At 36.5% G+C, this 14,961-nt stretch overlaps 2 pseudogenes; both read right to left on the minus strand.

The window, feature by feature from the left end:
• Positions 1–3,820: 3,820 nt before the first annotated feature.
• On the minus strand, positions 3,821–3,939 carry LOC145415199 (5S ribosomal RNA; annotated as a pseudogene).
• Positions 3,940–12,703: 8,764 nt separating this feature from the next.
• On the minus strand, positions 12,704–12,822 carry LOC145415200 (5S ribosomal RNA; annotated as a pseudogene).
• Between the last annotated feature and the right edge of the window lie 2,139 nt (positions 12,823–14,961).

A 14,961-nucleotide genomic window follows, 5' to 3' on the forward strand; every position in this document is an offset into this window, starting at 1 on the left:
GATGAGGTAAAACATACGGTGAAACCAATTCACAGGTAAAAAATTCAGCCATTTGAGAGATTTAAGCCCTTAGAGTTTTCATTCATTAGAGACGCGGGAACAACTCGGAAATTTGAGCTACATTGAATATATTTTTTTTTAATCTATCACAAGAGCTTTAAAGTGGTATTCTGTGCCTGGAGTTCAAATATAAAATATGCAATATTATCGCAGTTTGACGGTTCATGTAATTATTATTAATATTGATTAAGGTGAAATCACTGCGAGAGACAAAGAATAGTTTAAACATAATTCGGAAAAACGTATAGTCGTACTGATATAGAATATATAAACATTACTAGGTTCATCATATTCGCAGTTTTAATGTTCATGATGGAAGTTGCATTTTTGGTGTTTTCGCGATGAACTTTGCGGTTTTTAGCATTAATCAAATTACCGCTTTAACATAAAAATCCTAACATTTTCCTACCGATATTAATACAGTAAATTCAGTGTTCCCTCATCCTGAATTTTTTGTAGCTGTCATGCATATTTAGTGTTTTCGCTCTATTAAGCTGCTTTTAGAATCACTCAAATGACCCACTTCGTAACGTCAAAATGGAAACAATCTCCAGACGACATTAATACAGTTCATTCAGTGTTCCTTCAATACGGAAATGAGGAATAAAGTTTTAAATAGCAAATAATTATTAATCTCAGTATTATATCAGTGTTTGTATTTAATCATAAATTTATAAATTAGAGTCAAAAGCTCATCAATATTCCTTCTCACGAGGTGACAGTTTTTAGAGATTTTACCTAAGGAAATGTGGTTTATGGTTTTACACGAACCTACATAGTGTAATTTTTTTTTTTTTTTTTTTTTTTGAAAAAAAACTTCATTCCATGGTTCTCCCCTATTTCGGTGACAGCTCTCCTTATGTGTAAATCAATTTTTCGAAAAATTTTCTCACATGTCTACTGAGTTTTGGTATGAATTAGGTGTGTCTCAAAATTATTATTCAGAACCCTGGTGGGAGGTGCATATTTTGCGATTTCGCCCAAATGCACGTTTATGCAGCCATCACTCCATTAAAATAATTCTGAACTCCCAAAGTGAACGCTACCAGCCGAAACTAGTTCTCCTTTGCCACTACCTTCCTCTTTTGAAGTCTGTCCTAAAAAAGCCATTAGACTCATCGGAAATTAAAAATCGTGATAATCTGAAAAAGGCAGACACCACAGTTCAGGTCGATGTTCCTGCAGCGTAATTATTTCCAAGACCCATCATGAACAATGAAACTGCGATTATGATGAACTAAGTTTTGTTTATAAATTATATATCTCAGTACGGCTATGAGTTTCTCCGAATAATTTATATAAGATAATGAATAAACGATCTTCATTTAAACGATTCATTGCCTCTCGTAGTGATTTTACCTTCATAAATATGATAACACGAACAGTTAAACTGCGATAATATTGCATATTTCAAATTTGAACTCAAGGCACAAAATACCACTTTGAAACTCTTATGATGCGGAAAAAAATTAACCATTGAATTTCTAAATTTTTTTAGGTCTCTAATGAATGGAAAATCTGTGTGCTTAAAACCCTCAAATAGCTGAGTTCTTAACCTGTGGATCGGGTTCATCTAGTTTTACCTTGTCAGTAATATTTTTTCGATAAGGAATTTCATCACCCTCAAAAATCTTTCCTTAATTCCTGATACAATTGTGACTGTTTCCCAGCTAATTAATAGTATATTTGTTGATGTGTCATATTTAGTTTTTTCCCCTTCAACTATGGGTTTTTTAACATTAATCAAATGACTTTCTTCTTAACGTAAAAATCGATGCAATTTCCAAACAACGTTAACATAGAAAATTCAGTATTCCATCATAATGCTTTTTTGTAGCTGTCCTGCATATTAGAGTTTTCACCCTCATTTACGCTTTTCCTAGAATCACTCATGACTCTTTCCTAAAAGTCAAATGCAAAGAATTTACAGTCGAAATTAATACAGTTCACTCAGTGTTCCTTCAACCTGGATTTTGTGTGTCATGAACTATATGTCCACTGAGATGAGGAAAAAGCTGTAAATGGTAATTAATTATATATCTCGGTATTGCGACATAATATTATTGCGACATAATATTATAGATGGAAGTCAAAAGCTCATCAATATTTTTCTCACGAGGTGTCAATTTTTAGGATTTTACCCAAGGAATTTGACAAGGTGTTACACGAACCTTTAATAGTGTGTAAAAATTCATGATCATTAGTAATCTTATTTGAAAAACACTCAATCGAAGGTTCTCGCATGTTTTGGTGACTAACATAACTTGAATCTTATTGTTCTTAAACCCATCAGATGACAGCTCTCATTGTGTCAATTTCTTGTTAAATATTTGCTAAATGGGATTTACTCCATGCTCACAGGTGTTTATTAAGTTTTGGTATGAAATAGTTGTGATTCCCAATCATTATTCAGAACACTGGTGAAAGTTGCATATTTATCTATCTCTCCCAAAAATACGATTTTTCGGCCATCACTAAATTAATAAAATTTAGAAGTACTCCCAAAATGAATGCTATCAGCAGTGACTAGTTCAACTTTGGCACAACTTTTAATCCGTGGTCAGTGTTAATAGGTAATTAAAAATCGTGATAACCTGAACATGTCAGACACGACACTTCAGGTGGCCGCTCTTTCAACCTGATTTTTTCCTAGACCCATCATGAACTTCAGACGTGATCAAGCAAGTAATGTTTATATATTCTATATCTCAGTACAGCTATACTTCTTTCCGAACAATGTATATAAGATAATGGATAAAAATCTCCATGTAAACGATTCATTGCCTCTGGGACTCATTTTTCCTTCATAAATATGAATGATTATATCACAAGAACCGTCAAACTGCGTTAATATTGCATATTTTATAATTGAACTCCAGGCACAGAATATCTTGATAAAAAAAAAAAATATTCAATGTATCACTAAATTTCCGAGTTGTTCTCACGTCTCTAATGAATGGAGACTCAGTGATTAAATCCTTAAAATGGCTGAATTCTTCACTTGTGAATTGATTTCACCCTATGTTTTACCTCATCAAGCCTTGTAACCGATTTTTTTTTTATAAGAAATTTACTCACCCTAAAAAATGTTTCCTAACTTGTAGATACAATAGTGATTGTATCTCAGCTAATATAGAGTACATTTGTGGAAGTTGCAATTTTAGTGTTTACGCCATCAACTATGCGATGGTTAGCATTACTCAAATGACCGTCGTCTTAACGTAAAAATCCAAACATTTTCGAGACGACATTAAAACAGTAAATTCAGTGTTTCATCATCCTGCATTTTTTGTAGGTGTCGAGCATATTTAGTGTTTTCGCACTCGATTAAGCTGTTTCAGCATCACTTAAATAACCCTTTTCCTAACGTCAAAATGGAAACAATCTCCAGACGACATTAATACAGTTCACTCATTGTCTCTTCAATATGGATTATTTTGTAGGTGTCATGCACTATATATCCACGGAAATGAGGAATAAAGTTGTAAATGGTAATTAATTATAAATCTCGGTATTGCGAGTGTTTGTACTTTATCGTATAAATTTATAGATGAGAGTCAAAAACTCATCAGTATTCCTTCTCACGACGTGACAGTTTTCAGAATTGTGGCTTACGGAGTTACACGAACCTTCACAGTGTAAACATTCATTCATTCATTGCCAGACGCCATGTATCCCAGACAGGGTGGCCAAGTGCTTAGAGTTAATTGTTTTACAGGGAGGGGCACTAATACTCCACCAACCCCACTTGACGTAGGGATGCCAACAGCATCTGGTGTTCCCAGGCGGTCACCCATCCAAGTACTAACCAGACCCAACGTTGCTTAACTTCGCTGATCGGATGGGAAGCGGTGTACTCAACGTGGTAAAAATACTTTATCATAATTAACCCTTTTTTTGAAAAACACTCATTCGACGTTTCTCGATTGTATCGGTGACTCTCACAGCATTTGATTTTTATTGTTCTTAAACATTTCAGATGACAGCTCTCCTTATGTGTCAACATATTTCTTGTAAAATATTCACTGAATGTGAGAAGGGTGCGAAAGGGAGAGTCTGGGAAGGAAGAATGAGTAACAGAAGAGGATGGAAGGATGTTAATTGAAATGGATGCAGTAAGGAAGAGGGCAGAGTATTTTGAAAGATTGTTAAATGTACAGTAGAAGAGGAAAGGGTGGCTGAGATTGGGGCGGATGGAAGGGTGCAAGGAATCAATGTGTTGGGAGAGTTCAATGATTCTTTGATCACGGAGGAAGTGGAGAAGGCAGTAAAGGAGATGCAAACAGGGAAAGCTGCAGGTATGGATGGGTGTGCTGTGGAATGCCTGAAGGGTGGTGGAGTGACTATTGTTGACTGGTAAGATTTTTGAATGTGTGCTTTGTGAAAGGTATGGTGCCAATTGACTGGGCAAGTGCTTGTGAGGTCCCTTTGTATAAAGGCAAGGGTGATAAGTATGAATGTACTGACTATAGGGATATAAGTCTATTGAGTGTTGTACATAAGAATGTTAATTATGAGAGTTAGAGAGGGTACAGAGGGAGTGATTGGTAATGAGCAATGTGGCTTTAGGAGAGGGAGGGGATGCGTGGATCAGGTGTTTGCTGTGAGACGTGTGAAAAGTATTTAGCAAAAAGCAAGGACGTGTTTTGGGCATTCATGGATTTAGAGAAAGCGTATGAAAGAATTGACAGTGAGGCTTTATGGACTGTTTTAAGATTATATGGACTTGATAGTAGGTTACAAAAAGGGGTGAAAAGTTTTTACGTAAATAGTAGAGCGTGTGTAAGAGTGGGAAGTGCTGTGAGTGGTTTCCCGTGAGAGTGGGCGTGCGACGGTGATGTGTGATGTCGCCTTCGTTGTTTAATATTTACGTGGACAGTGTTGTAAGGGAGGTGAATGCAAGAGTTTTAGGTGGAGGTCTGAGTCTGGTGAATGTTGATGGTGCAGAGTGGAATCTGAAGCAGCTGCTGTTTCCAGATGATACTGCACTGGTGGCTCATTCAGAGGAGAGATTGAGACAGTTGGTAGAGGAGTTTGGAAGGGCGTGTGAAAGGAGAAAATTAAAAGTAAATGAGAATAAAAGAGATGAAGTGTACGAGGTTGATAGATGGTAGGGTGATGAATATAATGTTTTGAATGGCGAGTTGGTTAAGGAGGTAGTGTTTTAAATATCTAGGGTCACATGTTGCTGTGAATGGAAGAATAGATGCAGAGGTGAAGTTTAGAATAAATGAAGTAGGAAAGGTGCTGGGAGGAATGAAAATAGTGTTTAGATGTCGTTCTCTTAGAATTAATGTAATGAGAACGCTGTATGATGGTGTTGTGATACCGACTGCGTTATATGGGGCTGAAACATGGAATATGGGTGTAGCAGAGAGGAAAAGTTTGAATGTAATGGAGATGAGGTGTCTGAGGAGTATGTGTGGAGTGACGCGTATGGATCGAGTGCGAAATGATGAAGTGCGAAGGAGAACTGGAGTTGTTCGGGAGATGGCTGATATAGTTGAGCAGAGGGTGTTGCGATGGTTTGGGCATATGGAGAGAATGGATAATGAGCGATTGGTGAAAAAGATAACTAGATCTGATGTGAGAGGTGTCAGGTTGAGAGGCAGACCACGAATAGGATGGATGGACAGTGTGAAGAGAGCGCTGGATGCGAGAGGGATATCTGTTGAGCAAGAAAGAGTGGCTGTGCGTGACAGAAATCAATGAAGAGAAATTTTGAATAAGTGATGACGCAGCTCTGAGGGGATATTCTCCCGCATTTGGTCTGATCAGCTAGTCAGGTCAGGTGCGGGTATAGGGATGGGTCTGTTATGATGTGGCAGGGGTAAACCAACTCTGTTGTCGGGCCCTGCTGCTGATGTCACTGATTGCATTGCCCAGTTGATCCTAGTGCGGTGTGGTCCGTTCTCCTCTTTGGGGCAAAGATGCGATTGAATGTGTTTGAATGGATGAGTAAATGGGGAGTGTGTCGTCCTGTCTCGTCTACCTCCCTGTCCTTGGGGGAAGCAGCCTAGTTATATTGAAATGGTTAGTTTCACTGATACGTGAGAACCTTAAAATGAGTGTCAAAGAAGATTAATGACAAAATTTTTACACACAGTGAAGGTTCGTGTAACACCTTAAACCACATTTCCTTAGGAAAATTCTCTCAAAATTGACACCTAGTGAGAAGGAATATTGATAAGCTTTTTACTTTGGTCTATTACTTTATTCGATAAGGTACAAACTGTCGCAATAGGGAGATATATAATTAATTACCATTTACAACTTTTTTCATCTCCTTGGACATATAGTGCATAACATCTACAAAAGTCTAGGTTGAAGGAGCACTGAGTGAACCGTATTAATTTCGACTGTAGATTCTTTCCATTTGACGTAGAAAGCTTATATGATGGTGAAAACTCTAAATTTGCAGGAAAGCTACAAAAAAAAAGCATAATGATATAATATTGAATTTTCTGTTAACGTTGTTTGGAAAGTTTCGATATTTACGTTATGAAAGTCATTTAAGTAATGATAACCGCATAGTTGAAGGCGAAAAACTAAATATGACACTTCAACAAATGTACTCTTCATTAGCTGGGAAACTGTCACATGTGTCAGGAATGAAGGAAAGGTTTTTGAGGGTGACAAAATTCCTTATTCAAGAAAGATTACTGACAAGGAAAAATTAGGTAAAATCGATTCACAGGTAAAGAATTCAGCTATTTGAGGTTTTTAAGCCCAAGGAGTTTCCATTAATTAGAGACTTGAAAACATCTCGGAAATTTAGATATTCAATGGATTTTTTTTTTTTTTTCGCATCTTAAGAGTTTAAAAGTGGAATTTTTTTCCTTGAGTTCAAATATGAAATATGCAATATTGTCGTAGTTTGATGGTTCGTGTGATATCATTCTCAGTGGACATATAGTTCATGAAACCTACAAAAAATCCAGGTTCATGGAACACCGAGTGAACTCTATTAATGTCGTCTGGAGATTGTTTCCATTTTGACGTTAGAAAGAGGGTTATTTGAGTGATGCGAGAAACATTATAAATTAGGGCGAAAACACTAAATATTCATGACAGCTATAAAAATGTAGGATGATTAAACACTGAATTTACTGTATTAATGCAGTCTGAAAAATGTTTGGATTTTTACGCTAACAAGACGGCCATATGAGCAATGATAAAAACCGCATAGTTGATGGCGAAAACACTAAAATTGCAACGTCCACAAATGTACTCTAAATTAGCTGGGTAACAGTCACAATTGTATCTGCAACTCAAGAAATATTTTGGGTGATAAGATTTCTTATTGAAAATATCAGTTACAAGGATAGATGAGGTAATACGTAGGGTGAAATCGATTTACAGTTATAAAATGCAGCCAGTTAAGAGTTTTAAGCCCCCAAAATTTCCATTCATTAGAGCCGTGAAAACAACTAAGAAATATTGAGATACAATGGATTTTTTTTATTTTTTTATCTGTATCACAAGAGCTTTAAAGTCGTATTCTGTGCCTAGAGTTCAAATGGAAATGTGCAATATTGTCGCAGTTTAACGGTTCGTGTGATATCATTATTCATATTTATGAAGGGAAAATCACTGCGAGAGGCAATGGATCGTTTACTTGAAGATTTTTGTTCTTTATTACATATATATTATTCCGAAAGACGTATATCCGTACTGAGATATAGAATATATAAACATTACTTGGTTCATCATATTTGCAGTTTTAGTGTTGATCATGGTTCTAGGAAAATCGTGTCTGCCTTTTTCAGATTATGACGATTTTTAATTTCGGATGAGTACATTGGCCTTTTTAGAACTAGTCACGGCTGGTAGCATTCACTCTGGGGGTAGTTCAAAACAATTTTACTGAAATGATATCTGAATAAACGTGTTTTAGTGCGAAATCGCTAAATATATCACTTACATAAATAATCTGAATATTGATTGGGTAACACTCCTAATCCAAACCAAAACTTAGTAAATATTTGTCATCATGAAAAAAATCACATTCAGCGAATATTTAACAATAGATTGACACATAAGCAGAGGTTTTCTGAAATGTTTAATAACAACGTTTCAAATGTTGTGGGAGTCACCGATACAAGCGACAAACTTCGAATGAGTGTTTTTCAAAAAATGGTCAATTATGATAAAGTTTTTTTTACAGACTGTGAAGGTTCGTGTTAGGCCAAAAGCCACAATTTCTCAGGTATAATCTCTCAAAACTTTCACATCGTGAGAAGGAATATTGATTAGCTTTTGACTCTAATCTATGAATTTATACGATAAAGTACAAACTGTCGCAATACCGAGATTTATAATTAATTACCATTTACAACTTTATTCATCATTTCCGTGGACATATAGTGCATGACACCTACAAAATAATCCATATTGAAGGAACACTGAGTGAACTGTATTAATGTCGTCTGGAGATTGTTTCCATTTTGACGTTAGGAAGAGGGATATTTAAGTGATGCTAAAAACAATTTAATAGAGCGCAAAAACACTAAGAATACATGAGCTACAAAAAATGCAGGATGATGAAACACTGAATTTACTCATTATATGTCGTCTAGAAAATGTTTGGATTTCTACGTTAAGACCTTCATTTTAGTAATGCTAAAAATCGCATAGTTAATCGCGGGAAAGCTAAAAATTTAACGTCCACAAATGTACTCTAAATTAGGTGAGATAAAATCAAAATTGTATCTACAAGTTAGGAAACATTTTTGAGGATAAAATTTCCATATCGAAAAAATCAGTTACAAGGCTTGATGAGGTAAAACATACGGTGAAACCAATTCACAGGTAAAAAATTCAGCCATTTGAGAGATTTAAGCCCTTAGAGTTTTCATTCATTAGAGACGCGGGAACAACTCGGAAATTTGAGCTACATTGAATATTTTTTTTTTTTAATCTATCACAAGAGCTTTAAAGTGGTATTCTGTGCCTGGAGTTCAAATATAAAATATGCAATATTATCGCAGTTTGACGGTTCATGTAATTATTATTAATATTGATTAAGGTGAAATCACTGCGAGAGACAAAGAATAGTTTAAACATAATTCGGAAAAACGTATAGTCGTACTGATATAGAATATATAAACATTACTAGGTTCATCATATTTGCAGTTTTAATGTTCATGATGGAAGTTGCATTTTTGGTGTTTTCGCGATGAACTTTGCGGTTTTTAGCATTAATCAAATTACCGCTTTAACATAAAAATCCTAACATTTTCCTACCGATATTAATACAGTAAATTCAGTGTTCCCTCATCCTGAATTTTTTGTAGCTGTCATGCATATTTAGTGTTTTCGCTCTATTAAGCTGCTTTTAGAATCACTCAAATGACCCACTTCGTAACGTCAAAATGGAAACAATCTCCAGACGACATTAATACAGTTCATTCAGTGTTCCTTCAATATGGATTTTTTTGTAGGTGTCATGAACTATATGTTCACGGAAATGAGGAATAAAGTTTTAAATAGCAAATAATTATTAATCTCAGTATTATATCAGTGTTTGTATTTAATCATAAATTTATAAATTAGAGTCAAAAGCTCATCAATATTCCTTCTCACGAGGTGACAGTTTTTAGAGATTTTACCTAAGGAAATGTGGTTTATGGTTTTACACGAACCTACATAGTGTAATTTTTTTTTTTTTTTTTTTTTGAAAAAAAACTTCATTCCATGGTTCTCCCCTATTTCGGTGACAGCTCTCCTTAAGTGTAAATCAATTTTTCGAAAAATTTTCTCACATGTCTACTGAGTTTTGGTATGAATTAGGTGTGTCTCAAAATTATTATTCAGAACCCTGGTGGGAGGTGCATATTTTGCGATTTCGCCCAAATGCACGTTTATGCAGCCATCACTCCATTAAAATAATTCTGAACTCCCAAAGTGAACGCTACCAGCCGAAACTAGTTCTCCTTTGCCACTACCTTCCTCTTTTGAAGTCTGTCCTAAAAAAGCCATTAGACTCATCGGAAATTAAAAATCGTGATAATCTGAAAAAGGCAGACACCACAGTTCAGGTCGATGTTCCTGCAGCGTAATTATTTCCAAGACCCATCATGAACAATGAAACTGCGATTATGATGAACTAAGTTTTGTTTATAAATTATATATCTCAGTACGGCTATGAGTTTCTCCGAATAATTTATATAAGATAATGAATAAACGATCTTCATTTAAACGATTCATTGCCTCTCGTAGTGATTTTACCTTCATAAATATGATAACACGAACAGTTAAACTGCGATAATATTGCATATTTCAAATTTGAACTCAAGGCACAAAATACCACTTTGAAACTCTTATGATGCGGAAAAAAAATTAACCATTGAATTTCTAAATTTCCGAGATTTTTTAGGTCTCTAATGAATGGAAAATCTGTGTGCTTAAAACCCTCAAATAGCTGAGTTCTTAACCTGTGGATCGGTTTCATCTAGTTTTACCTTGTCAGTAATATTTTTTCGATAAGGAATTTCATCACCCTCAAAAATCTTTCCTTAATTCCTGATACAATTGTGACTGTTTCCCAGCTAATTAATAGTATATTTGTTGATGTGTCATATTTAGTTTTTTCCCCTTCAACTATGGGTTTTTTAACATTAATCAAATGACTTTCTTCTTAACGTAAAAATCGATGCAATTTCCAAACAACGTTAACATAGAAAATTCAGTATTCCATCATAATGCTTTTTTGTAGCTGTCCTGCATATTAGAGTTTTCACCCTCATTTACGCTTTTCCTAGAATCACTCATGACTCTTTCCTAAAAGTCAAATGCAAAGAATTTACAGTCGAAATTAATACAGTTCACTCAGTGTTCCTTCAACCTGGATTTTGTGTGTCATGAACTATATGTCCACTGAGATGAGGAAAAAGCTGTAAATGGTAATTAATTATATATCTCGGTATTGCGACATAATATTATTGCGACATAATATTATAGATGGAAGTCAAAAGCTCATCAATATTTTTTCTCACGAGGTGTCAATTTTTAGAGATTTTACCCAAGGAATTTGACAAGGTGTTACACGAACCTTAATAGTGTGTAAAAATTCATGATCATTAGTAATCTTATTTGAAAAACACTCAATCGAAGGTTCTCGCATGTTTTGGTGACTAACATAACTTGAATCTTATTGTTCTTAAACCCATCAGATGACAGCTCTCATTGTGTCAATTTCTTGTTAAATATTTGCTAAATGGGATTTACTCCATGCTCACAGGTGTTTATTAAGTTTTGGTATGAAATAGTTGTGATTCCCAATCATTATTCAGAACACTGGTGAAAGTTGCATATTTATCTATCTCTCCCAAAAATACGATTTTTCGGCCATCACTAAATTAATAAAATTTAGAAGTACTCCCAAAATGAATGCTATCAGCAGTGACTAGTTCAACTTTGGCACAACTTTTAATCCGTGGTCAGTGTTAATAGGTAATTAAAAATCGTGATAACCTGAACATGTCAGACACGACACTTCAGGTGGCCGCTCTTTCAACCTGATTTTTTCCTAGACCCATCATGAACTTCAGACGTGATCAAGCAAGTAATGTTTATATATTCTATATCTCAGTACAGCTATACTTCTTTCCGAACAATGTATATAAGATAATGGATAAAAATCTCCATGTAAACGATTCATTGCCTCTGGGACTCATTTTTCCTTCATAAATATGAATGATTATATCACAAGAACCGTCAAACTGCGTTAATATTGCATATTTTATAATTGAACTCCAGGCACAGAATATCTTGATAAAAAAAAATATTCAATGTATCACTAAATTTCCGAGTTGTTCTCACGTCTCTAATGAATGGAGACTCAGTGATTAAATCCTTAAAATGGCTGAATTCTTCACTTGTGAATTGATTTCACCCTATGTTTTACCTCATCAAGCCTTGTAACCGATTTTTTTTTATAAGAAATTTACTCACCCAAAAAATGTTTCCTAACTTGTAGATACAATAGTGATTGTATCTCAGCTAATATAGAGTACATTTGTGGAAGTTGCAATTTTAGTGTTTACGCCATCAACTATGCGATGGTTAGCATTACTCAAATGACCGTCGTCTTAACGTAAAAATCCAAACATTTTCGAGACGACATTAAAACAGTAAATTCAGTGTTTCATCATCCTGCATTTTTTGTAGGTGTCGAGCATATTTAGTGTTTTCGCACTCGATTAAGCTGTTTCAGCATCACTTAAATAACCCTTTTCCTAACGTCAAAATGGAAACAATCTCCAGACGACATTAATACAGTTCACTCATTGTCTCTTCAATATGGATTATTTTGTAGGTGTCATGCACTATATATCCACGGAAATGAGGAATAAAGTTGTAAATGGTAATTAATTATAAATCTCGGTATTGCGAGTGTTTGTACTTTATCGTATAAATTTATAGATGAGAGTCAAAAACTCATCAGTATTCCTTCTCACGACGTGACAGTTTTCAGAATTGTGGCTTACGGAGTTACACGAACCTTCACAGTGTAAAAATCATTCATTCATTCATTCATTGCCAGACGCCATGTATCCCAGACAGGGTGGCCAAGTGCTTAGAGTTAATTGTTTTACAGGGAGGGGCACTAATACTCCACCAACCCCACTTGACGTAGGGATGCCAACAGCATCTGGTGTTCCCAGGCGGTCACCCATCCAAGTACTAACCAGACCCAACGTTGCTTAACTTCGCTGATCGGATGGGAAGCGGTGTACTCAACGTGGTAAAAATACTTTATCATAATTAACCCTTTTTTGAAAAACACTCATTCGACGTTTCTCGATTGTATCGGTGACTCTCACAGCATTTGATTTTTATTGTTCTTAAACATTTCAGATGACAGCTCTCCTTATGTGTCAACATATTTCTTGTAAAATATTCACTGAATGTGAGAAGGGTGCGAAAGGGAGAGTCTGGGAAGGAAGAATGAGTAACAGAAGAGGATGGAAGGATGTTAATTGAAATGGATGCAGTAAGGAAGAGGGCAGAGTATTTTGAAAGATTGTTAAATGTACAGTAGAAGAGGAAAGGGTGGCTGAGATTGGGGCGGATGGAAGGGTGCAAGGAATAAATGTGTTGGGAGAGTTCAATGATTCTTTGATCACGGAGGAAGTGGAGAAGGCAGTAAAGGAGATGCAAACAGGGAAAGCTGCAGGTATGGATGGGTGTGCTGTGGAATGCCTGAAGGGTGGTGGAGTGACTATTGTTGACTGGTAAGATTTTTGAATGTGTGCTTTGTGAAAGGTATGGTGCCAATTGACTGGGCAAGTGCTTGTGAGGTCCCTTTGTATAAAGGCAAGGGTGATAAGTATGAATGTACTGACTATAGGGATATAAGTCTATTGAGTGTTGTACATAAGAATGTTAATTATGAGAGTTAGAGAGGGTACAGAGGGAGTGATTGGTAATGAGCAATGTGGCTTTAGGAGAGGGAGGGGATGCGTGGATCAGGTGTTTGCTGTGAGACGTGTGAAAAGTATTTAGCAAAAAGCAAGGACGTGTTTTGGGCATTCATGGATTTAGAGAAAGCGTATGAAAGAATTGACAGTGAGGCTTTATGGACTGTTTTAAGATTATATGGACTTGATAGTAGGTTACAAAAAGGGGTGAAAAGTTTTTACGTAAATAGTAGAGCGTGTGTAAGAGTGGGAAGTGCTGTGAGTGGTTTCCCGTGAGAGTGGGCGTGCGACGGTGATGTGTGATGTCGCCTTCGTTGTTTAATATTTACGTGGACAGTGTTGTAAGGGAGGTGAATGCAAGAGTTTTAGGTGGAGGTCTGAGTCTGGTGAATGTTGATGGTGCAGAGTGGAATCTGAAGCAGCTGCTGTTTCCAGATGATACTGCACTGGTGGCTCATTCAGAGGAGAGATTGAGACAGTTGGTAGAGGAGTTTGGAAGGGCGTGTGAAAGGAGAAAATTAAAAGTAAATGAGAATAAAAGAGATGAAGTGTACGAGGTTGATAGATGGTAGGGTGATGAATATAATGTTTTGAATGGCGAGTTGGTTAAGGAGGTAGTGTTTTAAATATCTAGGGTCACATGTTGCTGTGAATGGAAGAATAGATGCAGAGGTGAAGTTTAGAATAAATGAAGTAGGAAAGGTGCTGGGAGGAATGAAAATAGTGTTTAGATGTCGTTCTCTTAGAATTAATGTAATGAGAACGCTGTATGATGGTGTTGTGATACCGACTGCGTTATATGGGGCTGAAACATGGAATATGGGTGTAGCAGAGAGGAAAAGTTTGAATGTAATGGAGATGAGGTGTCTGAGGAGTATGTGTGGAGTGACGCGTATGGATCGAGTGCGAAATGATGAAGTGCGAAGGAGAACTGGAGTTGTTCGGGAGATGGCTGATATAGTTGAGCAGAGGGTGTTGCGATGGTTTGGGCATATGGAGAGAATGGATAATGAGCGATTGGTGAAAAAGATAACTAGATCTGATGTGAGAGGTGTCAGGTTGAGAGGCAGACCACGAATAGGATGGATGGACAGTGTGAAGAGAGCGCTGGATGCGAGAGGGATATCTGTTGAGCAAGAAAGAGTGGCTGTGCGTGACAGAAATCAATGAAGAGAAATTTTGAATAAGTGATGACGCAGCTCTGAGGGGATATTCTCCCGCATTTGGTCTGATCAGCTAGTCAGGTCAGGTGCGGGTATAGGGATGGGTCTGTTATGATGTGGCAGGGGTAAACCAACTCTGTTGTCGGGCCCTGCTGCTGATGTCACTGATTGCATTGCCCAGTTGATCCTAGTGCGGTGTGGTCCGTTCTCCTCTTTGGGGCAAAGATGCGATTGAATGTGTTTGAATGGATGAGTAAATGGGGAGTGTGTCGTCCTGTCTCGTCTACCTCCCTGTCCTTGGGGGAAGCAGCCTA

This window comes from Coenobita brevimanus, chromosome 101 (assembly GCF_032717465.1).
Source record: "Coenobita brevimanus isolate Jiangsu-jjx chromosome 101, ASM3271746v2, whole genome shotgun sequence".
Classification (NCBI taxonomy): domain Eukaryota; kingdom Metazoa; phylum Arthropoda; class Malacostraca; order Decapoda; family Coenobitidae; genus Coenobita; species Coenobita brevimanus.